General features: G+C 40.1%; 1 long non-coding RNA gene across 7 annotated transcripts in view; it reads right to left on the minus strand.

Annotated features, from left to right (window-relative positions):
- Positions 1-26,812, minus strand: part of LOC111091654 — a 127,394-nt gene that overhangs the window by 90,761 nt on the left and 9,821 nt on the right. For 5 of the 7 annotated variants that reach the window (XR_005376382.1, XR_005376381.1, XR_005376385.1 and 2 more), the window contains exons 1-2: positions 5,024-5,119; positions 52-164 (exon numbers count right to left, since the gene is read on the minus strand). The exons of 1 other annotated variant lie outside the window; for it this stretch is intronic. This is a non-coding gene — a long non-coding RNA (uncharacterized LOC111091654). Of the gene's footprint in view, positions 1-51; positions 165-5,023; positions 5,120-26,812 lie in introns of those variants that run through there. One more of the 7 variants, XR_005376386.1, reaches the window with a different exon arrangement.

Consider the following 26,812-nt stretch of genomic DNA (forward strand, 5'->3'; position numbering starts at 1 on the left):
TCAATTTTACCTCCCAAATGGCTATCGAATCCATCTGTTTGGTGGCCTTACCTTGCACACCACCTCAGCTTATATTGGCACCACTGCAGTAGTCTCCTATATGGTCTTCCATGACCATCCTAATCTTCCCTGTAGTCTGTTCTTCATACTGCAGCCAGAGTGACCTTTTCAAAATCCAAATCACAATATATTACCCTCCTGCTTAAAATACTTTCACATTCTTTTGAAATAAAGGACCAATCATGAATAAGACCTCCCTGGACCTGCATTATCTGATTCATACCTCCTTCTATTTCTGCCACTTGGACTTGTTCAGATCCTTCTACCTCAGAGCCTTTGCACATGATGCTCCCTCTTTCTGAAATGTTCTTCCACTTTCCATATCCTTCAGCTCTTTGCCTAGTTTTCCCTCATTCATCCTTAATTATCACTTCCCCCCAGAGTCAGGTGATACCTAGAACTATCCAGGGATAGGAGTAAGTTTACTGTATGGTCTTTCACAGAATTACTTTATTGCCTTCAAAGCATGTGCATCATTGTACAATTACACAATTATTAGAATAGCTATTGAATTAACTATAGTTATTTACTGTAACTGTAAGCCACATGAAAATAGGCAAAATGTCTATTTTTGTTTCTGTTGTATCCTCAGCTCTTGGTGTAGTACCCAGCTTGTAATAAATGCCCAAGATATTTTTTAAATTTATGATTGATATTCTGATTGCAATCCATTGAGATGTTATCACAAATGACATTGCAAAAATTATTGTAAAAACTGGTAAATATACACCTACCAGACTATCTAACCACTGTGCTTACTGGTAGGTATATTTTCCATAGCATCTTCATTCACAATAGCTAAAAATAAAAGCAAAAAAAAAAAAAAAAAAACTAGAAAAAAAAATCCACTGCATAGCAATGATGAATAAACTATCCATAAAATACTACTCAGCAACAATATATGCTCAAAAATACCTTTTATGCTCAAAAGATTTTTTAAAAGGAATGAACTATTGATTAATATACCTAACAACATAGAGAATCTCAAAATCTTTATGCTTAGTGAAGAAGCGAGATACAAAAAAAGTATGTACTATATTATTCCATTTTCATGAAGTTCTAGAAAATGCAAACCAAACTATAAGGACAGAAAATAGGTCAGTGGTTGCCTGGGGACAGGAGAGAGGAAGAGATATTGCAAAGGGGTACAAGAAAACTTTTGCGGGGCTAACGGAAATGTGTGTTACTTGATTGTGGTGACCAATTCATATATGTATGCATATATCAAAAATAATCAATTGTACACTTTATACACAATTTTTGTTTGTCAATTATAACTTAATAAAGTTGCAAAAATGCTATAAATTCAATAGGAATCTTTAAGAGCTGTCTGCAACTGGTTCAGACTTAACATAAACATAGTATGTACTAAAGACAACAGAGGAAAGGCATCTAAGCCATACATTTCAGCAGTTTGCTATGACTTTGTTATTGAATCATTTGACAAATGTTTTATTTCTAACAGAAACCAGGAAAATAAAACTAAGAAATCCTAGAATTTATAGTTAGAAAATAACTCAAAAAATAATATTCCCTCCTATAAGCTTTTCGGTGAACTAAAGATAGCCAACAAAATATATTTACTTAGATATTTATTTGCTGGAGGTTAATAGAGAATATCATAACTTAAGTCTCTCAATGGGCTTGGAAAATGGTATGACCAGAAATTAAAATAAATTAGGCGAAGTCCAATTTTTCAAAGGCATTTTATTTCTAAACTAACAGTAGTAAACAAGTCGCTCTTTTTAACTTCCTTTCTCGTTAGTTTTCACTGGAGTCTAACAATCTGTGTTTAAATAAAAGCTCTGAGCATTTTTGCCACAGGCAAAATTTTATATTCTCTTAGTTCTGTGATACGGAGGAGTCAGCCATTTCAAATTTTTGCAGACTAAATAGAATATTAATGGCCGTAATGATTTTTAAATACTATTTGCAGGTTGTTTAAAATGACTGTGTCATAGCAATGATCAATAAGATAATAAATGTGAAAATACTCTGTACATGGCAAAGAGCTATCTACTCTGTACATGGCAAAGAGCTATCTAAGCACAAATGAAAAGATGAAAATATTCTCCCAAATTATTTTTCATTGGAAAGAATAGAAGGGATGATAAACAATCACACTTATTCAAATAGAACAAGTATTAAAACCAGACCAGCATAGGTCACTTGAGAAAATGGAAGCTCATAGTCCATTGTTTTAAAAAAGGGAGAAATGATTTACCAAGTAAGAAAATAAACTATTCTGAAAATATAAGACTTTTTTTTATGGTCCAGAACAAAACATTCCTTCATTATCTTCAGTGCAAGAATCCAAAATCTAGAACAATGTTTGCCAAATTATTCTCTTAGAACAGTTCCACAGGAACAGAGAGTTTCACAGTCAAGTCTAGGTCACTCTGAGTTAAACAGGGTTTAAAGGGCTATTAGAGTAATTTTCATAAACTCTAAGATGATTATAATAATGTGAAAGAGAAGATAATATGAAGAGAGAAGCATATTACGCAATCTTTTCCCAACTTACTTGACAAAAGAACTATTTTTTTTTTCTCAAAGCTCATCAGGGGACCGCGAAAGGATTTTAATCTAAATGGAACACAAGGATATGGAATGGAGAATCTCACCCATGCACCCTTAGAAAAACAAAACTTAAAGACTGAGAGACTGATTTCCTGTAAATGTCTGATTTACAGAAAATCGAAACTTCTCTTCAGACCAATGAGCTTCCGCCAAGAATCTCTCCCCATCTTCTAGCCTATGAACTCACTGCATGGACTTTGACTGGACCTCCCCCTCCTCCCTTTGGCACTCCTTGAGCATAAAAACAACCCACCCAAAATCCCCTTGGAGCAGCCTGTAGTTTGCTGGGATTTTCGGGTCCTAAACTACAATTTCTCTGCTATTCCCAAATAAACCTGATTTCTGGAAACTCAAGCTTTCCTCAGTTCACTTCTTTTCTTTCGTTTGACAGGTCTGTCATGGTCAACCTTTAACTAGAAACGCCATGAGTTAATCAGTATAGATAATTAAAGAATTCAGGAAACCTGATAAAGATGAGAATATATGAATCTCACAAAAACTGTGTAGTTTGTCAGTCTGACTGACTACACTGATGTAAATGCATGAGATTACCGATTACTAAAGCACTGCATAAAAGGAACATTGCAGAAAGCACTTGGTTACATAGAAATATGGGAGAAGCTTGTATTCAAATGAAAGAGTAAACTGTGGGAACAAAAGTTGCTATTGTGTTGGCCAAATAACTTCTGTTTACTAAAATGCCTCTTGTGAAAATTCACAGCACCAATTAAAGCCCAAGATAAAATGAAAACCCAAGAATCCAGTGATAGCTACAGTTAGGTGTTTCTCAAACTGGTAATCCTGGAGCCCTCGCTCTCTGTGTAACTTCTCTATAAAATCCAACCTTCTCAGTCTCTCGGTGCCTTGTGCAAAGCGGCTGGTCCTCACCCTCTTCAATAGCCTAGGAAATTTAGTCACTTTCAAAACCCCTCTCTGGAATGTGGAGGCTGTGTGAAGTGATTCTCATGCACACGGCTTCTGTGAACAGTTGAGCCACAAGTGCACTGCACAAAGACCTCTGGCCAGGAGAGCAAAATCCAATCTGTGTTATACTCATCAAGCCACGTGCCCTGGCATTGTGCTGCCTTAGTCTGGAGGAAGAGGGTCTTTGATTTTTGCAACGAGTCACTGGTTAACTGGCTAGGTTTGTACCTACCACTCTCACGCCATGCAAAAGTGTTATCTTTTTCTAATTCTCATTAAGCCACCGTACTGGCTTACAGCACCCTGCTCAAGACCATCAACCTTGACCTCTTGTTCAGATATTCTACTCTCCTGCCCAAGAAGTGCCTTGTGGCTCTGATGGCATGAATAATGGCCTCTCGACAGGGCAGAAAACATATACCTGAACCTGAATCTGTTAGCCTGGAAAACCTAGAAGCTTCTCCCTTATCCTAGCCCTTTCCTGAGCAAAAATAGCAGAAAGATTTGAGAAAAAGAAATAAAACCACTGGAAAGTGGAAATATAGGAGGGTGTGTTTCACAAATAAGATCCCTGTTACAGGACCTTTGGCCTAACCCAGTATCTGGATGGAACATTCATTCCTGAGCCAAGTGTCTACCCTTTTGGTCCTTCAACATCACTAGGGAGAGGTAGGTAAGGTTCTATGATGCAAACAAGGCTGGGCTATTGATGGTGGGGAGAGGGGTATCTGTTCTTAGAGAAAGTGAACATGGCCTGGATAGGACACCACAAGAAATCTACTACTATATCTCTCTAGCCTTGAGAGTAATAAATTTTCATATAAGTTAAATAACACTTCTTAACTTTCCACATTGGATTTTACATCTCAGCTCCTTGAACTATAACTTTCACATGCATCTTTTTTAAGTTAAGGGTCTCATTTTAGATGTGAAACTGAGAGTTTCATAAGCACTTTGATAAAGACATAGGTGGGAGAATGATTGGTGATTCTGCATGATTTATGCCTATTTCCAGTTCCTAACAGGAGGCGTACTTTTTAAAATATTTTCACATTGATACTTGCATGGCCCTCCAATAAGAGTCCACAAAGGGAAAAAGAAGCAAACCCTTCAACAAGGAGGCTAGCTTTATGGAGGAATGATTCCCTCTGACCCCTCCCCAAATATCTCTGGCACTTCTTATTCCCACCTGCATCAGGGAATGATCTGGTCAAAACCGTGACTCCCAGAATATTCAGGGAAGGAAAAGCAAAAAAGCAAACAGAAGATTCAGTTAGATACTGACAAAGAATGAACTTTACTCTTTCCCAGGAAAATTAAGGGACTGAGGTGCTCAGTGCCCCCTTTTTATGACATATCCCTAATATGCCTACTTGAGGTAGTACAGAAAGCTCAGGCTGAAGAAAGTCAGAGATCTGAAGGGCAAAAAGGAAAGAAGGGAAAAACATCCTGTGCTCACCAGGAATCCCATGCACCAGGGCCAGAAGTGAATTCCTTCAACTTTGTAAAAATGTGATTTGGTAACAGACACTGGAGGAAAGTGAGACATCACAAGGTGTGACAGTGGAGCTCTGACAACACAAATGAAATCACAAAGGCAGTCAGCCCAGGCTGGCTCCTTTGGAATTCCAAAGAAATCCTGATGATTATTTCATCCATGTTCAAATTAGTTTAAACCTGCTCCCAATGACCTCTCTGTGTACCAGGACATTTTTCACTCATCTCCAGGACGTCCAGCTATTCAGAGAAGGCTTCACTGAAGGAAAGGAAGCACACCCCATGACCCACATAGGGGCCAGATATGGCTGTCCTCATCCTGGTGGAATCCTTAGTAGCTTTCTTCCTACTATTTCTGTGCAAACCATTTACAGCTGGGTATTTCCCTACTTGTGAAACCAGACTGTCTTCCCAGCAGAGCAGGACCTATTTGATGAATGGTGGCAGAGGGCTAAGGTGGAAGCAGATTTTGATTGCCTTGATTGCAAGAATCCAGGCGTTTAAAAGTGACTTAGATGGCTTAACCCCTTCTTCTCTGTGCTACAGTAAATGAAGAACAACAAAAATTGTGTATATACTCTGACACAAAGCAAAAGATAAAACAGGCATTTTGCTCAGTGTGTTTGAAGCACTGTGATGACATTTCTAATTACTCTTTGAAAACTATATTACATAAATAATTCATTAATGTATTTCAACAAAAAAAGAGTCAATATATAAGTATTTGGAGTAAAACGCAAAAGTCCATTTTTTTTTACCTCTCACCCCCTCCCATTTTTCTCCTCAAAGATAACCAAATTTACAGTCGTATGTGTATGACTTTGTCATTTTTCTAAATATTGAGGTAAATAACAGATTTTTCACGAGCAGATTTTTCTGCCTGCTGCTTTTTTCACTAAGAGTACATCTTTCAGGTCCTCCATGTTAGTATATAAAGGTCTGCTTCATCCTCTTTAATGGCTGCAGAGTTGTTGTGGTTTGATATAGTAGAAAATTATCATTGTGTTGTCATGGCTAAAAAGAACTTTGAAAAGGAAGTATATGATTTGCCTGGTTTTATAGTGACATTTTGAAAATTAAATGGTAGCTTCCAAAAGCATATTTAAGCTCTAGTCACTAAAAAAAGTGCTCAACAAAATAAACCACAGAGCTCACTGCTCACAAAGTCAGCCTGGTATGGGTTCCGTCTCGTAATCTGGCTCTAGGGGAGCTCTTTGGGTAGTAACTCTTGGCAATACCTCCCTGAAACCGATCAAGTGCAAGTAATTTCCAATCCTGACTATCCTTTACATATAAGCTGTATTAAAATTTGACCCTGTAATTCCTTAATAGAAAGATACTATTGTTGGAGGAAAAAAATGAAAACAAGAAATAGAAGAAAAGCAAAATTTATTTGTTAGGTTGATTTTCCTGGCAGTGCTAACTTGCTTTCCATAAATTCTGGAATGGTTAAGCAATCACACGTTAAATTATATTGGGCTGATTGCATTACTCACCTTATTACAACACTGGTCTCTATTTTCCCTTGTGAATTATTACTTGGCTTACTCTAAGCAAGTTAAAGATTCTTTAACCTTTTTGGTAACTAAATTTCAGGCATTGCAGCAGAAATAGTCATGAGAAGTTCCCTACTAGTTTCCTTTTCTTTTTAAGAAAGTAAAATGAGCCTGAAGTTTAAGGAAAAAGCAGCCAATTGCATTCTATATAACACCTCTGGATCCTACACTTTTAGGTCAAACTGTATTTTACCTCTCCCCGAGAGAAGAGAAGATAATTATTTCATGTCAGCTTTTAATGATTTAGCACAACTCTTCAATCAATGGAATCGAAGGCTATTGATAGCACCAACAATATAGATGTTAGAAAGTTTTGCATTGATTTAATGCCTGAAATCAATCAGTCTTTCACCATTCCATTTCCCTTCCATTGCTCTTGCAGACTTGGATAACATTCATATCCTGAATCATCAGAACTCCTCTAAAGAGGGGAGTAAGCTCCACTGCAGAGTCTAGTACTCTACAGCTACTGGATTTGAACCCATCAAAAGCAAGAATGGTTTCTTTATTATCAAAAGAAAGTTCTTCCTGCAAGGAAATGTCAAAATTCAAGGGGTCACTGCACTCTGAGATGGCTTTATTTGTAGAACTTCCTAGTTTCCTATCTCCTACAATCTACTGTGGTTACTCAAGGACAATGGTCCATGGTGGCAGCAAGGCTTACAGCCAGGATTTGAGTCTGAATGCGGCTCATGCTCTCCTCCACATTCCATTTGTTCAAGTAACTTTTCCAGGGCTATGGAGTCAGACCAATTATCTTAGAAACAAGTAATTATAACCACATTCACAGCTCCCTAAAAGGGTGAGTGCATTCCAGTAACAATTTCTCATGAAAGAAAACAGTAATTGAAGGATTGGCAAGGCTATTGCAATAGGCCAAGACCTTTGGAAAGACATTTAGTAGCACAAGTGCGTGCCTACACACACACACACACACACACACACAGAAGTCCACTTACTTTCCCACCAGAGAAATTTATCCTTTCCATCTAAATCCACTAGATATTTGGGGAGCAGTGAAGGGAAATACAGGCAATAGGAAACAAAATAGATGAAGCTAAGGTTGACATTTTGAGTTCTGGCCATGCATTCTTCTTTACCACTTGAGTCTTTTCATCTCATGCTTACATATTGTTGAACAGGAGTCACAACATAAAAATATTTACAAAGTTTCTTCCTGAGATAATACATGTGGAAGTACTCTAGAAAAGGTAAATTATTCTAATCATCCTAAGGTAAATTTAATCCTTTTTGTAGTCTAATTCACATTTTCATCAATAGAGTAAGTACCAACTCAACCCAGACGTGGCAACCAAACCACGCCACTTATCTAGATATATTGCTCTAAATTGATAACAGTCCCCAGATTTCAATCTTAACTGAATACAGCACAAACACTAACATACACATGCATATTCAAATCCATCAGCACAATGCTTTGGATCTAATTGTTCACAGGCTATTTTTCTAAGACTAGATAATAAATTATTCGAGGGTAAAAACTTACTTATCTGGGCCTTCTCCACAACACAGACTTTAAGACTTTGTACGTCATCTCAGTCAGTAACTAGTTGTTGAATTAATTAACTATCAGACATTCGTGATAGGTTTTCAGATACCAGACCTCTGAAATGACATGTAAATACATGCTTTGAGTAGACTGGTGACATTTATCGGGAAACCTTTCCTTTTGCCCAGAGGAAAGAATAAATACGTATTTCTTTCCTTTGGGCAGAAATAAAATGTCTGTGGTATACATACATATATACACACACACAAATATATTTGAGCAGCAGAGCTCATTCCACTTGGTTCTAGAAAGCAAGAAAGACAAACCCATGTGGGAGAGAAGGGGATGTCTGACCTTGCTGCTTTGTTTTTCATGCATTCAACCAGAGTATTAGGACCAAGGGGAAACAAAAGGTAATTGAGCTGGGATTCTGGGGAAGCATTTTGTAAGTGAATAAAAGGCCACAGTGATGAGTTCAGTGGCAGAGGGGGTTTCCAAACACATCTCCAGAGAATCTGAAGTGAACCTAAATGGAAAGGCTTTTTTTTTTTTTTTTCAAAATGCATAAAATGCTAGGTTTAATATTTGTCTCTTTCCTGTGAGCGGGTTAACACTGGTTTTTGGTTTAGACGGGAAAAGAGCTCAGCCCAAGTTGCCTGGGCTCCTTGGGTGGCTGAGCGGGGAAGGAGCGCCATCTACTGGCCATGGATGCAAGGAGCGCCCCGCACGTCTTCCCCAAGCGGGGCCTCAAAACAAATCATGCATCGTTTTGTTAATGCGGCTTTTGGAACCTGGCAGCTCCAAAGTTAGGATCCAAAAACAAATGACCAAGTACATGTGCTTTCCATCTTCTCTCTAATTCTCCTTCCTCAAATATCCTTGGGAAGTAAACGCAGAGGAAGAAAAAGAAATAGAACCGTTCCCTTAGAAAAGCAAGGAGTGGTGGAATTTGGTTTGTCTGGGAGAGGGGAGCAAACAGGGCTGATTTCTCCCACGCAAAGCAGGCTTTAGGATAGACTTCTACCCATGCTGGACCCCCCTATCTCCTCCACCCCTTGGACCCAGCTAGCTAATGAGGGTGCTGGTTAACTGGGGGCTTAGGGGTGACATGGAACAAAGGGACAGCTGGGTTGCAAGCAGGTCGGCGTGGGGCTGCATTGGGAGCCCTGTCAAACCCTGGACTCGAGGTGCTTTCAGTCCAAAGCAGAGCAAAAAAGCCCCACCTTCTTCTGTGTCCCGGATTTCTGCTGAAGGATATAGCCCTAGTGTTACCAGAACTACAAGGAGCTGACCAGCCCCCATGAGTGTCTCTCAATAGAGAGGTCTGTACCCCTACCCCAGAACAGTTTGATCTTCACCACCTTCCTTGATTTCCAACCCAGGGAAATTTCCCATCACAGGCAAATACACCTTTCCTACTGCTGACTGATGCTCTCTTGTGAAGCCCCCACTTCCAACAAATCCAAAGGACCCCTGAATTCTCTATTTCAAAGGATTGGCATAAGCAAAACCAAAATTCACTGCAAGATCCAAATTAGGAACAGTTTCTTAGCTCTCATATTAAATGAATAGTATAAAGATCCCTTCTGTGAGGTGTCTGATGTGGGACTCTCAAAATAAGGAGCCATTTGCTTACACATACAAAGTACACTGGCATCAAGATAGTGAGTATGACATGAGCAAAACAGTTTACCCATGACTTCAGTCTGCTCTTCTCCAACATTCCTTCCTCCTGTTGGTCCAAAGCCAGCCCCCATCACCCACCCTGATTTTCGGAGAGTTAATCTCAGGGGCTGGCACTTCTTTAACACAGACAGGATAACTACATCAAAAAGATGAGAATCTTTTTTGTTGTTGTTGTTAAAAGACTTTATTTATTTATTTATTTATTTATTTGAGACACAGAGAGAGGCAGAGACACAGGCAGAGGGAGAAGTAGGCTCCACGGAGGGAGCCCGATGTGGGACTTGATCCCCGGTCTCTGGGATCATGCCCTGAGCCAAAGGCAGACGCCCAACCACTGAGCCACCCAGGCATCCCAAAAAAAGATGAAAATCTTTTAAAGAGAACCAAAATCACATGTTTTTGAAAGATGTGGTGACTGTTTTTCTAAAAATGAGACAAGAGACACTGTATTAGGTTGTCTTCATTTTGCCAAATATTCTTTTTTTAAGATTATATTTATTTATTTGACAGAGAGAGCACATAAGCAGGGGGAGCATCAAAGGGAGAAGGAGTCTCCCCACCAAGCAGGGTGCCCGACCTTGGGCTCGGTCCCAGGGTCCTGGGATCATGACCTTAGCCGAAAGCAGACAATTGACTGAGCTACCTAGGCTCTCTGCCAAATAGTCTAAAAACAAAAAGAATCCCAAGAAATAAAGCAAAGAAGCACTCCACTGATGTATTTTTCAACCTTACAAAACTTAGGAGAGGGAGCGATACAACCTAATTGCTTGAGTTTGACTTTTAAATTACTTATCAGCCAGGAATAAACTCTATGTAAAAGAATTAAGCAGGGATGATTCTTACAATAGTGGTTACAACAGAAAGTTCTAGGATACCTATGACATTAAGAAAGTGAAAGACACCCATTTTTCTTTGTTTTGTGTTTTGTGTTTGTTTTAGGGTTTTTGTTTTTGTTTTTGTTTTGTTTTGTTTTGTTTTAGAGAGAGAGCATGTGTGCATGGGGAGGAGGGGTAGATGGAGGGAAAAGGAATCTCAAGCAGACCCCATGCTAAATGCAGAGCCCATTGTGGGGCTCAATCCCAGGACCCTAAGATTATGAACTGAGCAGAAACCATAAGCCAGATGCTCAACCCACTGAGCCACCCAGGAACCCCCAAAAAACCCATCTATTCTTTATATGACACCATGTCCCTTCTTTCTTTCAAAACCTCTGAAATATTTAAGGCCCTCTTTGTTTAGGAAACTAAATCTTAGCCATCTCTAACAGAGTCTACTTAATTAAGCAACACCTAAATACTGATGTGTGTGTAGTGATATAGATAAAATGGGGAAGTGGGCCAGCAGGAAGGAGGGAGATGTGCCCCGATGTAGGTACCTATATGTGCTATTTCTGTGTTACCCACACCTCTCTTGTTGAAGCATCAGTTCCTCCTAGGGAGAAAGACTTTATCTTCCGACTCCATGGTTTAGGTTCCTAAAATAGTGCTTTATGGAGGGCAGGTGCTCAGCAATGCCTTATTTTAGCCAGCTCAACTTGCACAATTTCTGAGCAAATCCATACTCAAGGGATAACCATAAAAACAACCCTACTGGTTCAGTGAGGCACTGAAATGACCACCTCAGACTCAGAATAAAGTAGCTCAAGAGAAAGCACAGAACAACTGCTCCCATTTAGGACCTGGATCCCCAGGCAGTTCTTCCTAGTAACCCCAGAATCCCATTACCAATGCCTACTCCCCATGTTGACCTTGCCATAGATGGGATTCTGCAACTCCAGCCTATAGCCCCATCTTTCCTGAGCATGAGGTGTTATCTTGTCCTCTTGGACCACTGAGCTCTGTTCATGAATGATCAGCCATCTCGTTACCTGGACTGCCAAACACTGTATTCTCTTGTCTCTCTGACTCAGACTGCTGACCACCTTCATCTCACCTTGACTTCTAGGTATGTAAATGACTTGCTCATTTTAAGTGATAATCTGTGTTCTCTGAGGATCTTTGTATGCCCACTTGCCTGGCAAATAAAAGAGATACATGTGCAATAAATGTGGAAAATCAAATGAACAAATAAATAAGCAAATGATATTAGTATTACTGAATTGTCATCACCTCTTGGGTGGCTCTTCAGAACCAATTCGTCCCAAAGAGGCACATTGTGTGCTGGTCCCAGGCTCTCCTGTCCCATGTCTTCCTCTTGTAGATACAAATCTAGAGATAAGTTAGTATTCCATGTCTTCCTCTTGTAGATACAAATCTAGAGATAAGTTAGTATTCCATGTCTTCCTTCCCAGAGCCTATGCACAGGTGTTGAACCAGCTTGTGGGTCCTTCAGAAGGGCCATCCAGTCATGAGAATACAGTCCTACCTCTGGTAAATTCCCAAGTTATGGCAGATATGGTAAGAGACAGGTTCAGTCCTAGCATCCTTGCCAACACTTATAAAGTCTCACTACTCTGTGAAAGATATCCACTTAATCCTTATAATAACCCTATGAATATCACCTCATTTGACATAAAACAAACACAACAATGTTAAGCTACCTGCCCAAGATCATACTTTGGCAGGATGGGGCATTGAACTTTGACAGGTTGACTCCAGAGCCCACATTCTTATTCTCTACGTTACACTGATTTTCCATTCTGTGACCACCCAGGCTGTTATAGTCACCCTATCAAGAAAGAAAACAAAGATAATGTTGATGCAAGCCAATTTATGAGAAAACTCAAACTCACACCATATATGAAACCAATCTTTTTGTCTCTTCTCTGCACCAAAGTGCTATTTAATTCAGAAACAGTACTAGGAGATGGCCATCTTTCAGCTAAGAGGTAAGATTAAGACCATAGGGATCCAGAATAAGGGCAGACTGGCTTTAAGAAATAGGATTGAAAGGTTGTGCTGTTTTAATGGGGGGAGTTAAGAAAGAAAGCAGGGCTTAGGATGGCTCCAGTATTCTTAGTGCTATTGAGTGGGTGAGGATGGCACTTTTAGTAGAGGTTACGAATACAGGAGTAAGAGTGAGTTTTGACAGGAAAGGAGTGGATGTAATGACTTACTTTTATATGGGCTAAAAAACACGTAGGTGTTAAGACATGATTTGCCCAAAAAGTACAAACACTATAAAGATAGCACCTTCCCAAAATTGCAAAATAAAAAAAAAAAAATTGAAAGCAATTTAGATTCATTGAGATTTCCATTTACTTAAACTTTGATTTTTGTTCTGCACACAGTATCATCCCAATACATCATTGAACATACTGTATTATACATACTTTCATGATTTCACATTTTCAAACTTACACATGGATATGATTATCCCTCCGAAGTTGGGGTCATACTTCTGGCCAGAGTAGTTCAGGAGACAGAGGCCCATCTGCACTGCAGGCTCCTGATTCCGCACCCCCCCCCCCCCCCCCCCCCCCGCCCCGGAGGATCCAGGAGACCAGGCCGTGGCAAGGGAATGCCTGCCAGGCAGACCGCAGGTGTGGGAAGTATGCTCAGATGTGGTCTGTACTTCACCCAGGATGGTTTGGGCCAGCTGGGTCCTGCTCAGAGGGATTCAGGATGAAGACCAAAAAACTGATTTAAAGCAAGAGTAAGGAATCACAGGGTCTGATATTAAATGCATAGGATACTCCCTTAAGACTTGAGTTGGCAGTGAGTGGAAGTGATAAATTGTTATAGATACATTAGAAAAATTCTAAGGAGAGGCAATTCAGATAATCCCTATCTTAGAGGAGACATATCAGGCCAGTGCAGTACACAACAAACCCACTTACATGTTTAGTATCATGCTTCACATGCAGCCAGTTGTCTGTGGACTAGCACCCATTTCTTTAGTCACTCCCTTTCTTGCCTTCCCTGGAAGTTCATATGTAGGGATCACCTACAATCCCCATTACAAACAACCACTACATTACATTGTCAGCAGGACATATGCTGCCTTTACTCGAATTTCAGCATAGCTGACCAAAATTGTCTCCCTAATAAGTATTTGGGAGGCTAGAATTAAACTTGAATTTCAAATAAACCATATCTTTTTCCATACAAGAACATCCAACGCAGTATGTGCACTTATATACACCAAAAAATTATTTGTTAATCTGAAATTCAAATTTAAGTGGGCATCCTATATTTTATCTATTTATGCTATATTTAATATAGTATAATTATAGTATAACTTAATATAGACAGTAAGGTCTCCAAATTGTTTGGATTTTGACAGCTTTCAGGTTGGGGGAAAAAAAATTCTACAATGTGCTAGAGCCCAGAGAAGAGGCAAAAAAAATAAATTGCTGTTGAATAGAATTTTATAAAAGATTAGAAAATCATCTCTATTTAAATTCTGCCAGAATCTTCTCCTCCTGTTTTCCTGTTCTTAATGGCACTACCAAATCATCCGATCTGACATTCTAGAACTATCCTTGACCCTGCCTTTGCCCTTAGCCCCTACCTTCACTGGGCCACAAATCCACCTATAAATTAGCTTTCAAATTCACCCCTCTCCTTTGGCTACACTGCTTGAGCCTCTTAGCTGAAATACTGCCATAGTCTCCTGAGAGGATCTCCACCTCCATCTGACCCTATTAAAGTGAGCCTGCAGATGAAGATCCATCTAAAATCCAAATCTAATTGAGGCGCTTTGCTTAGAGCTATTTAACAACCTACTCCTTGCTCCATGTCCAGGCTGTCTGTGATGTGCCTCAGTGTGGTGCCAAAGGCAGCTCCCACAGGCTTAGGACAGCCACCTATGCATGCATCTTCTCAACGCTGCATTTGCTGACAATGTTGGTAACTCAAAACTGAAGATAGGAATATTTACACCATAAGAAATCAGCAAGCACTACAAATCAAGGCCTTTTTTTATTATTATTGGAAAGTTGATTATTAAACATTTACCAGCCCAGGACTGCCTAGGTCCTCTACAGTACATTTGGCTACAAGAAACAGAAAACACAACCAGTAACAGATAAACCACAAGCGATGCTCAAATGTGGTCCCAGGCTGGCAGCAGCAGCAGTAGCATCTGGGAACTTGTTAAAAATACAAATTCTCAGGGCTTACCTTAGATGCTTTGAATCTGAAGTGCAGGGAATAGGTCAGGCAGTCTGTGTTTAAACAAGCACTCAGCTGATTCTGATACCCACCAATATTTGAGAGCTATTGATGTAAACCCATGCTTGCAAATGTTAGTGTTTATATACATTAACTGGAGGGCTTGTTAGAACACAGATCTTGATTCCATGGGTCTGGGGTGGAGCCCCTGGTGATATCGCTGCTGCTGGTTTACCAACTCCATCTTTAACTAGCAAGGGCTTAAACCACAAAGATACTTGTAATTCATTTAACAAGAATACTGGAAGCAGGCCGTTCAAGGCTGTTTCAGTGGCTCAGTGACATCATCACGTACTCTTTCTATCCATTCAAGTAGTGTGCTCATAAATTTTAATAACTGGCTAGGGTTAGGGCAATTCCTGATTGGTAACATTGTGATTTGCAGTATTTGCCAGTTCCCATGGTGTAAATAGTTCATCTTAATCTATCAATGTCATGCTAACCAGTTTGCAAAATTCTTGAAAATTTAACAATTCGATCTCATAAGCCTGTATGAGCTGACTCTAGTAGCTACCGGATATAGACTTGTGATCTCATGGTAAAGGGAAAATACCATTGGCAAGGATGACAGTGCTCTGAGCATGGGAGTCCTCAGCTTTACAGATCCATGGTAATCCAGCTTTGCAGATCAGCAGTGTTTTATCAAAGGCCTCTAGATGAACAGCAAATCTTATTACTAGTTTACTAGTTTAAATCATCCTAGGCAGATAAGGACTATCCCATATTTGGAAATTTTCAGTTACTGTATGAAGAGGTGAGGTGCAAACACCCTGTGGAGGATGAATATGGTCCGTAAATGAATCCACTATACAAATGTATGTTGAGTACCTGGTACCTACTATGTACCAGGTATAAGGCTACATACAGTAAACGAGACGGCCTTTTCTTTAAAGCGCTTATCATCTAGAAGTGGACAGAGCTGATGCTCCACTTAAAAAAAAAAAAAAAAGAAGTATTCAATGTAAAAGTATAGCCATAACATAAAGAATAAGAATGTGAATCCCATGAGGGCAGGGATTTTTGTCAATTCCGCTCACAGCTTTTTCTCTGCATTTCCCCTTGCTTGGCAAACAGTAATGCCTAAGAGTTACTTGTAGAAAAGAATAAGAGAGAGCCTCTCTGCTATGCAGCATCATAGACAGCTTCAGTGTTCAGACTGTGAGAGGGCCAGGAAGCTGTGAAAATGCTCTAGAGATGAACATGCTGAAGTCAGATTCCTCTATGCAACCAGAGTCAAGCAATGGTATCTGCGGCCCTGAGAGGCTCTGTGATCCGTTCAGGAAGAAATCCCATCAAACTGATAGTAAGACCTAAGGAGGACAGATCTTAAGAGGCAAGAAATACCCAGAGACTGGCAGAGGGCTGAGTCCCCATGTTTCTTGGCACTTAATCCATAAGAAATCAGCCAGCAGCAAAAGAAAACCCTTTGACCTTCTGGGTGTGGTTCTCCCAGGGTTTTTACTTCCTTTTGTGAGTGAGTTTCTTTCCTTAATGTTTAACTTTTTCCCTCCTATTTTCATGAGCCAGCCCCAAACTACGGTCTTGCACACAGTATTAGTCTGCTAGGGCTGCCATAAGAAAATTTCATAAACTAAGGGGCTTAGAACAACATAATTTATTTTCTAAAAGTTTTAGAGACTGGAATGCCCAAGATCAAGGTGACAGTGGGTGACGTCTGATGAGACCTCTCTCCTTGGGTTGCAGATGACTACCTTCTTGCTATGTACTCTCACGGCCCTTCTCCTGTGTGTACTTGTAGACAGAGTTCTCTCGTGTCTCTTTTTATGAGGACACTACTTCTGTTGGATCAAGGTCCACCTGTATGACTTCACTTAACCTTAATTACCTCCCAAGAGGTCCCATCTCCAAATACAGCCACACTGAGGGTTAGGGCCTCAATATATGAATTTGGGGATGGAGAGAACACAATTTAATCTACAGCACACACCCCTTGTGCAATTTAAACTAGTTGGAGGGAAAAAAGGAAAAAGGTTTCAAGTCTAAATCCTGAGAGTGAATGATGAGCTCTGAAAAGCATAAACAAGGTAGACATAAAACATGAAAACACACGTGGCCCAAGAGGAAACTCATTAGCTAAAAAAGCCTCTATCAGCAAGAAATTCCACCCCACTTGAGATTCTAGGAAAACAGATCTTCTTTCAATTGATAGCACTTTAGGGATGCCTGGGTGGCTCAGTGGTTAAGTGTCTGCCTTCGGCTCAGGTTGTGATCCTGGAGGTCTGGGATCAAGTCCCACATCAGGCTCCCTGCATGGAGCCTGCTTCTTTCTCTGCCTGTGTGGCTTCCTCTCTCTTTGTGTCTCTCATGAATAAATATATAAAATCTTTTTTAAAAAATTGATAACACTTTAAATGAGTCATATTTGTAAATCTTCTTCCTAAATTTAAGAAATAGATTAGGCTAAGGTTCAAGAGAATTTGAGTTACATATGAGGAAAATAACTCTAGGCTACTTAGAGGAAGTGGGCACTTCCTACACTGGACATTGGATATTCCTGAGACAGGTTGCAAAAAGGCCAGGGTAGGAGGCCATCATCATCCTCTTCTCTGCTAGTGACAAAGACCAATGGGAAGAGTTAGGTGTACTCCATTCTTCTCCACACCACCCCAGCTTAGGGGAATTCAGTATGATCACAACAACAGTGCAACTGCATTTTTTTTATCCTGTCCCCATCCTCTATTAAAGGAATTTCAGCCTCCTCCAAAGGTCCCTATCTGCCTCCTGCAGAACTATTTCCAAGTGTTCTAGGAGATAACTTGAACTCAGATTTCTTCCTTCTGTATAACACCTTATAGAGAAATGCTAATGAGGTCTCTGACCCTAAAGAAGCCAGGACACCTCAACCACACACTGTATCTTGCCTTTGCTACCCACCTTGTTGCTTTTGAACTGCCCACACTGGCATTTGCTGGGGCTACTATTCTGTAGCTCTCAGAACTGGAGAGAAACAGTACCCACTTGGTCTCTATGCTACAGAATTAAACCACATGGCTTCTCAGTAAATATTGACCTACATCAAGCTGACGGTCTTGATTCTTGCTGCTCTAAGTGTGAGTTCTTTCCATAAAGGCTGCTTGTTCTTCCTAACACACAGGAAACTAGGGATCATCTCTTTGGTTCTTCATGAAAGCCCAACTATATACTCAAGTTAGGTGAACACAAACCGAGTCAAGCTGACTTCCATTCTACCAAGGGAATCCAGAATGAAAGCTTTGGGGTAGGAAATCTAAACTGATATGACAGAGTTAGTTTTTTAGAAAACAAGTTTAAGCAGTGCCTGGGTGGCTCAGTTGATTAAGTGTCTGCCTTAAACTCAGGTCATGATCTCAGAATCCAAAGACAGAGCCCTGCATCAGGCTCCTTGCTCCACAAGAAGTCTGCTTCTCTCTCTCCCTCTGCCCCTCCTCCACCACTTATATACTTGTTCTCTCTCTCTCTCTCTTTCTATCTCAAATAAATAAAATCTTGAAAAGAAAAGAAAAAAAGAAGAGAAGAGAAGAGAAGAAAGAAAAGAAAAGAAAAGAAAAGAAAAGAAAAGAAAAGAAAAGAAAAGAAAAGAAAAGAAAAGAAGTTCAAAATAGAGACAAAGAGAGCACTTCCAAAATGTCAAAGTAGGGACATCCAACAATTTACTACTTCCATAAAAGCAACAAGAACACTAGCAAAATTGGTCAAAATCAACTTTTTCAGGACTCTGGAAATTAACCAAAGACTTACAACAATCCAAGGAGCATTTATTACACACACACACACACACACACACACACCTGACTCTCCTATCAACAGCAAGCTTTGTGGCATTCTAACCTTCTATATTTCTACCACACTCTTCCAAGTGTATGGTAACTGAAAATCAGCAGCTCCACAACCATGGAAGCTATGAAGACAATCAGCGTAGCAGCCACTAGTGAAAAATGAATTCCCAAAGAACTGTCACTATTTGACCTGTCTGGAAGTCCACTGGAAAATTAGCATAAAGTTTTTCTTTATTTGTCTTGACTTGAGGCTCACTCAGCAGAAGTTTTATCTTTAACACCTTAAGAATAGAACCGGCAATTATTTAAAATTGCAGCCGCTTAAGTCAGTGGCACCAGTTGACATAAACAAGGATTAGCTCAACAATTTGAAAGGAAAATCTAGGGTATGAGACATCCATAGAGGGCTTTATAACATTCAGGTATATTCCTGGAGATCAAGAAAGCCACATACAGGGATGCCTGGGTGGCTCAGCTGTTGAGTGTCTGCCTTTAGCTCAGGTCATGATCCCAGGGTCCAGGGATCAAGTCCCACATCAGGCTCCCTGCAAGGAGCCTGCTTCTCCCACTGCCTATGTCTCTGCCTCTGTCTGTGTGTTTTTCATGACTAAAATAAACAAAAATCTTTATAAAAAGAAAAAAAAAAGCCATACATAGGTAGGTCTGTGTGCCCACCAGAAAGACCTGAAAAGCCCTAATCTCTTGCAGGCTGCCTGACAGTTATGCACAAGCAGGAAGTGAAGACTAAGGCAGAGCTGGAAACTAGTAAGGATTGAAAGCATTCTGTAATTAGTTTCCTATTGCTGCTATAACAAATTACCACAAGCCTCATGGCTTAAAACAAGACAAATACATTATCTAGTATTTCTGGATGTTAGAAGTTTCACATGGGTGTCACTGGGCTTAAATGAAATGTTGGCATGGCTTTGTTCTTTCTGGAAGTTCTAGGGGAGAATCCATTGCCTTTCCTTTTCTATCTCCTAGAGGCTGCCCATATTCCTTGGCTCATGACCCCCACATGATTCTGACTTATATCTCTGTGGTCACATCTTCTGTGATTCTCCTCTCTTCTTTTTCCCTTTTAAGAACCTTATGAGGTAACTATGAAAAGCTGCATACCAATGAATTAGATAACCTGGATGAAATGAATATACTCATAGAAAACAGAAAATACCAAAATTGACTTCAGAAGAAAAGAATAGGAGTAAAACTCTAACAAGTTAAAGAGTTTGAGTTAGTAATTTAAAACTTTACATAAAGAATAAATCCCAGAACCAGGTTGTTTCACTGGTGAATTCTACCAAACATTTAAAGAATGCCAAGCCTTCATAAATCCTTCCCATAAAATAATAATAATAAAAGAAAAGAAGGGAAATTTACCCATTTCATTCTATTACACTGATACTAAAACCAGACAAAGGTATCACAAGAAAAGAAAACTACAGACCAATGTTCTTTATGAATACAGATGCAAAAGCTTCAACTAAATACTTGTAAACCAGATCCAGAAACATATAAAAAGCAATATACACTACGACCATGTCCAAGGATTCATTCTAAGAATGCAAGGTTGGTTTGACATGTGAAAATCAATCAATAGAATATACTATATATATAAAATAAAGGACAAAAATCACATAATAATTTCAACAAATGCAGAAAAGTTATTTGACAAAATCCAACACTATTTTATGATTAAAAAAAAAAACATTCAATGAACTAAAATAGAAAAGAACTTCTTTAACTGGATCAGAGATTCTATTTTTTAAAAATCCACAGTTAAGATAGTATTTGAGGTGAGAACCTGAATACCTTCCCCCTAAAACCTGGAAAAGACAAAGATGCCCACTCTCACTCTCTTTAATACTTTCATTCAACATTTTTACCAAAGTTTCTGTCAAGGCAACTAGTCAAGGGAGGGAGAGGCTTCCAGATTGTAAAGGACAAAGTGAAACTATCTCTATACACAAATGAATGATCTTAAAGATAGAAAATCCTAAGGAGTCTGCAAAATATTATTAGAGCTAGTAAACAATTCCAGTGACATTGTAGGATACAAGATCAATACACAAAAATCAATGACAAAAAAAAAATCAATGACAGCAGCATCCAAAATAATAAAATGCTTAGGAATAAATTCATCAAAAGAAGTACAAGACTTGTACACTGAAAACAACAAAAATAGATGACTGCTAATAGAAAAGGAGTTTCTTTTTGGGATTCTGAAAATGTTCTGGGAGGCACCTGGCTGGTTCAGTTTGTAGAGCAAGTGACTCTTGATCTCAGGCTGGTGAGTTCAAGTCCCACATTGGGCAGAGAGATTACTTAAAAAAATAAAATCTTAAAAAAAAAATTCTGGACTTAGCAGTAATGTTTGCACAACTTTTCTAATGTAAAAAGCACCGAACTGTACTTTTTAAAAGGAGAACTTATGGGCGGCCCAGGTGGCTCAGTGGTTTAGCGCCGCCTTCAGCCCAGGGCCTGATCCTGGATACCTGGGATCGAGTCCCACGTCGGGCTCCCTGCGTGGAGCCTGCCTCTTCCTCTGCCTGTGCCTCTGCCGCACTCTCTCTCTCTCTCTCTCTCTGTCTCTCTCATTAATAAATAAATAAAATCTTAAAAATTAATAAATAAATAAAAGGAGAACTTATGGTATGTGAATTATATCTCAGTAAATGTGTTTAAAAAATAAACCACTATTTTTTTAAATAGGGGCAAAGAAAGCAGTACTCACTATACTCACTCTATGTACATTAAGGAGCACGAAGTAGGTGACAAAGGACTTTTACATAAGAATAGCCTGGGTGTTTAATAAAATGCAGATTCCAAAGAAAAGAGGTACAAAGAGAGACCATAATCTACATTTCAATAGATCATCAAACATTTTTTTTTATGCATACTGCTATTGCAGAGCAATTTATGTGTAGAGAATATAAATGCTAAAGACACAGTCTCTGCCCTCAGGAAAGTTATAAAACAATATTGGATAATGTGTCTCTAGTCCTGGGATGCCATGTCATTAGTTTTGGCCTCTAGAGTCACCAGGGGTAATTTAAGCAAAGATCAAGCCAGGAATTTCAACAATTTAATTATCCTCAAGATGCTCCACAAGAGAAGGCAGCCTAGCTCATAGGGTACATTACTGACCAAAACTTACTTAGGTCACAAGAAACCCTATCCCCCAGGACAATATTTTACACTCCTCTCTGAATTTTTGGACCCTCTACATCATTATAATTGTTGGGGGAAAGGCTATTATCAAAAGAGCAGGATAATTCAAATACACCTAAAATTCAGAAATGACTATCTTCTGCAGTCCCGCTCTACCTTTTCTCTGTGTTTGGAATCTAGTGACCCTTAGCATGCACCCAAAACACTGAACATCTCATGAGGCTCCAAACACATGACATAGGTCCCCTCTTTAATACAGATTCAACGAGGGACGGCCGGGTGGCTCAGCGGTTTGGCACCGCCTTCAGCCCACGGTGTGATCCTGGAGACCCGGGGTCGAGTTCCACATCAGGCTCCCTGAGAGGAGCCTGCTTCTCCCTCTGCCTGTGTCTCTGCTCCTCTCTCTGTCTCTGATGAACAAATAAAATTTAAAAAAAATACAGATTCAATGAGGTAAACAATCTGTGAAGGGAAATTTGCAAGTCTCTAGCATCTATGTATCTGCTAGGATAAGGAATGTCTATATCCTACATGTAACTGAGGTAAAAGTATGTATTCTAAGAAAGTGAGGCGTACAGGCCATCTCCGAATGGCAGAGTTTAACAGATAAAGAGACATGGAGAATTATGGGGTTCCTTAATGCAAAATGACAAGAGGCTCATCAAATGACTAATTTTTAAAGACAAAGAACGAGAACTTCTTCCCAGAGGTTAAGGCCTCTTTAAGTGGTAAGCCCATCATATTGCCCCATTTACAAGAGATGTGTCCTTTGTTTCAATCTTCACAACAGATAAAACATTAAGTATAATTACCAATTCATGGTACCAAATAAAAATGCTCCAAAAGTGCAAGATCTCTTCCAATCTGCAGGGCCAAGTCCACAATGGAGAAAGTGGCCTTGTAGTTAATAGGAGAGATGAATCATGTATCACAGGGAACAGTGCAATGACCACTAGATTTGGATTCTGAAGTCCTGAATTCTAACTCTATTTGCTGGCTCTACTGGGTATTTAACAGCTACATAAATTGCAAAATTCCCCCTAACAGTTCTGGGCCTCCTTTCCTCCTCCACAAAATGAGGATACTCTATTAAGTTTAATCCAAGAATAAGACGGTAGATGCTGTGGTGCACTGCCCTGATCTGCCCCCCCCTTCCCCATAAGATGGAGGTACTCCTTAGTTCCTTCAGCTGCTGAGACTGTTAGGCACTGACAGCTCACACTGAGTTTCCACTCCAGAGACTGTCCTAGGCTGAAGAGAGTTGCCCTTGCCCAAAGACACAGCTCTTAAATGGAAAATGGGGAGGGAACAACTTGCAACTGATAGGGAGAAACTGTATTCAAGTCCAAGTTCCTGCCCCGACTCCTTGCAACCTTCCAGAGCCATCCCAGCTGCAGAGCTCCTTTCTCTACTCAGGCTTCCTTTCTTTCCTTCCCCAGTTAACTTCCTGCCTGCAAATCTCAGAGCTGATCTCTAGGAATCTGGCAAGTAAGGAGATCTAGGTTTCCCCCATTATCCGGATCTGAAACCTTCCATTAAGCTGAAAAGGCTTGAAGCGAAGAAGCAATTATGATTAATTTATATGAAAAGTTTCTGAGCATTCCCAACAAAATCATTAACCTCTCTTAGGCTTTTCTGATACCTTAGGACCCATCTTGCTAGCAGATGCACAACATAAATCAAGATAGAGCACAGCTGCTCCGAGACACAGCTCAGAGCTCTGGTGACTCAATGCTGAGATGCTAGGTGTGGTTCCCTGGGGAAGGAGCCTGGTGGTGCTGCTCTCGATCTTCCTCAGGGTGCATGCTGCCTCTGAAAGATCTCCTGCAGAACAAATGCTGAATACTATTCTTGCTTTTTGCCTTTTTTCATAAAAATGAAAATCTTCGGATTTCTTTTAGTAAGCAAAAAAACAGTGGTCTTTCATAAAACAGAAATGGCAGAAGGCAAACTTTCAAAAAACAGAGGTTACCTATAATGTTAACCAATTGCACTTTGCAAACTGTGAAGTAGTACTCGAATGTTTTACATGGTAACACCAGCCCATGGATGCACTGGGGAGGAAGTCAGTAAGAAAACAGCTACAGTCCACTCCCCCAAACGAAGGGGACCAACTCCCCATCTCTTTACCATCTCACACCAACACTTTCCTCTCTCTAACCACTGAGCTGAGCACACAAACTTCTCAGATGCATGCATCTGCTGCTCCAAGAGCAGTCCAGGCTACTGTAAGCACCTCTTCCTCCAGCTGCTGCCCAACTCCTGCTGTCCTTTGATTTACCAACACCTTATACTCCCTGCTCAGCCTCTGAAGCACTGTTCCTTCCAGCATCTCAGCAAGAAAAGACTCACAAGGCACCTACAGTGTATAGTCAACTCCACCCCCTCCCATGGCCCACAGAGTTCTTTTTTTTTTAAGATTTTATTTATTTATTTATTCATGAGAGACAGAGAGAGAGAGAGAGAAAGAGAGAAGCAGAGACACAGGCAGAGGGAGAAGCAGGGAGCCTGATGTGGGACTCGATCCTGGGACTCCAGGATCACACCCTGGGGGCGAAGGCAGGGGCTAAACTGCTAAGCCATCCAGGGATCCCCAGTTCTTTTAAGCTCCTTTCCTTCTCCCCAGTCCTTGGCAGAGAACTCTCCCAGAAAGCCAAGCTGCCTGGGTCTTGGGTGTAAATCTGTGGATTGTATGCATGGGGCTTTTCATTTTTTTTCACTTTCCCAGGCTAAGCAGCAGACTTTGTCCTCTTCTCCCTCAGCCTTGAAAACAGTGGGGGCTTTCAAGGTTATCAATGATACCAACCTCTCCCCATTCCATAAATCTGCCTTCCCCATTCCCCTTTCATCAGCCACATTCCTCAAAGGATTCCAAGGACAAGTTCAACTGTTTTTCTGTTCCCTTTGGGTCTATGTGGTTCCCTTTAATGATGAGTGAGCTCTCAAGAAGTAGAAGCAGAGTGGATATTGTAGGAAAAAGAAACAGTACAGACAAAAATGAAGAAAGAAGGTGTGTGATTGGTCCTGCAGACTGAAGGAGACTCATGCAAGGAAGTATTGGAAGGCAAGGCTGGAAAAGGACATGGTGGTCAGATTGCTAAGAGAATTACAAGCCAATCCAAGGCATTGAGAATACACATCACAGAACACCAATTTGCAAACTGATATCCCCCCAAATTCATCTCAGGACACCCACTGTGGGAGTGGCAACAAGAGTATTTTATGGCCAGATAAGTATGGGAAATGGGAACCCCACAACCGACATCTGTTATTAAAGGCTCAAAGAAGCATATTAGGGATCCCTGGGTGGCGCAGCAGTTTGGCGCCTGCCTTTGGCCCAGGGCGCGATCCTGGAGATCCGGGATCGAATCCTGCGTCAGGCTCCCAGTGCATGGAGCCTGCTTCTCCCTCTGCAATGTCTCTGCCTCTCTCTCTGTGTGACTATCATAAAAAATAAAATTAAAAAAAAAAGAAGCATATTAAAGGCTCAAAGAAGTTCCATGGTGAAAATTACCACCCTCACAGCTAATTTACTTACCCCAGTGCTTTCAAATCTATGAAGCCTTTATTGTGGCTAAAGGCAATTACCACATTCTACAAGAACATGCTCTGGGAAACGTTGCTATAAGTTAGGGGTTAGTACCTGAAGATATTTGGAAAAGGAAATGACACAACTAAACCAATGCAGTTGGACAATCAAGTTGAAGTTCAGAATGTATTGGAGAAAAGAAGGCAAAGAGAGATAAAGAGGTTTTGGCAAGAGTTGAGATAAAGATGTATAGATCCAGACCATGGGACTGTGCTAAGAATGGAAAAGAAGAGTGAAAATTAATAGAAATTGTTGGCTGGAATTAGTAGAATTTAACTTCCAACCAAAGTTAGGAAGATTCTAAGGAAAGAAAGGAAATAAGTCTTGGACCCTGGTTTCTGGTCAAAAGAATAATTTCAAGACTGAGAGAAATAGGGACAATAGAGGGAAAAGGTAATGGGTTTGATTTCAGATATGGACATTTCATGTCCATGATATCCAGGACTTTGTTTCTCTTGTTCTATTATGAATTCCCACAGCTTAACACATGGTATTTTTTTTAAAGCTTTTATTTATTTATTCATGACAGCAGAGAGAGAGAGAGAAAGGCAGAGACACAGGCAGAGAGAGAAGCAGGCAGGCTCCAAGCAGGGAGCCTGACGTGGGACTGGATCCCAGGCCTCCAGGATCACACCCCGGGCCGAAGGCGGCGCCAAACCACTGGGCCACCCGGGCTGCCCGATACATGGTAAATTCTCAATTAATGTGACTGAATAAGTGAAAAGGACCCCAATAAAAAATAATCATAAAATATGTAACAAAAAACATGGGACTTCTGTGAAAGGGGCTGTAGATAAATCAAAACTGAGTCTTCGGTCTTAGCATATCATCTCATTCCAAATCCACACATAGAAGAAGAAAGTAGGGCTCCTAATATCCAGAAAAAGAAATTATGGAGAATGGAGTATCACTTTCGAAACACTGAGTTATATTTTAAAGAAGATAAATGGGGAAATAGAATCATCAAAGGACACAAAAATAGTAATCAGCAGGGCATAGAAAAAGCTAAGATAGTGACTGAAATGATGTCAAAGAAAAAAGAAATGACTACAGCAAAAACCCTACATGTAGGTGGGATTATAAAATATATTTTATATGCTTGTATTCTTAAAGGTTGTTATTTTTTAGGTGAAAAAGGCCCTCTACCTCAAGAAAGAAGAGGAGAAAAAGAGAGTTTAAAAATTGCATGCTTTAGGCTCACAGAAATCTATTGTCTGCCAGCATCAGACATGGTATTTACTTCAAACCATATTCAGTCATGTACAGTATTTCAAAACTGCCACCCAATAATTTAAAATGACAAGAAAAATAATATAATGCATGCATGCCTGATTTCTCCTTCTCCCATC

Source organism: Canis lupus, chromosome 22 (assembly GCF_011100685.1).
Source record: "Canis lupus familiaris isolate Mischka breed German Shepherd chromosome 22, alternate assembly UU_Cfam_GSD_1.0, whole genome shotgun sequence".
Classification (NCBI taxonomy): Eukaryota; Metazoa; Chordata; class Mammalia; order Carnivora; family Canidae; genus Canis; species Canis lupus.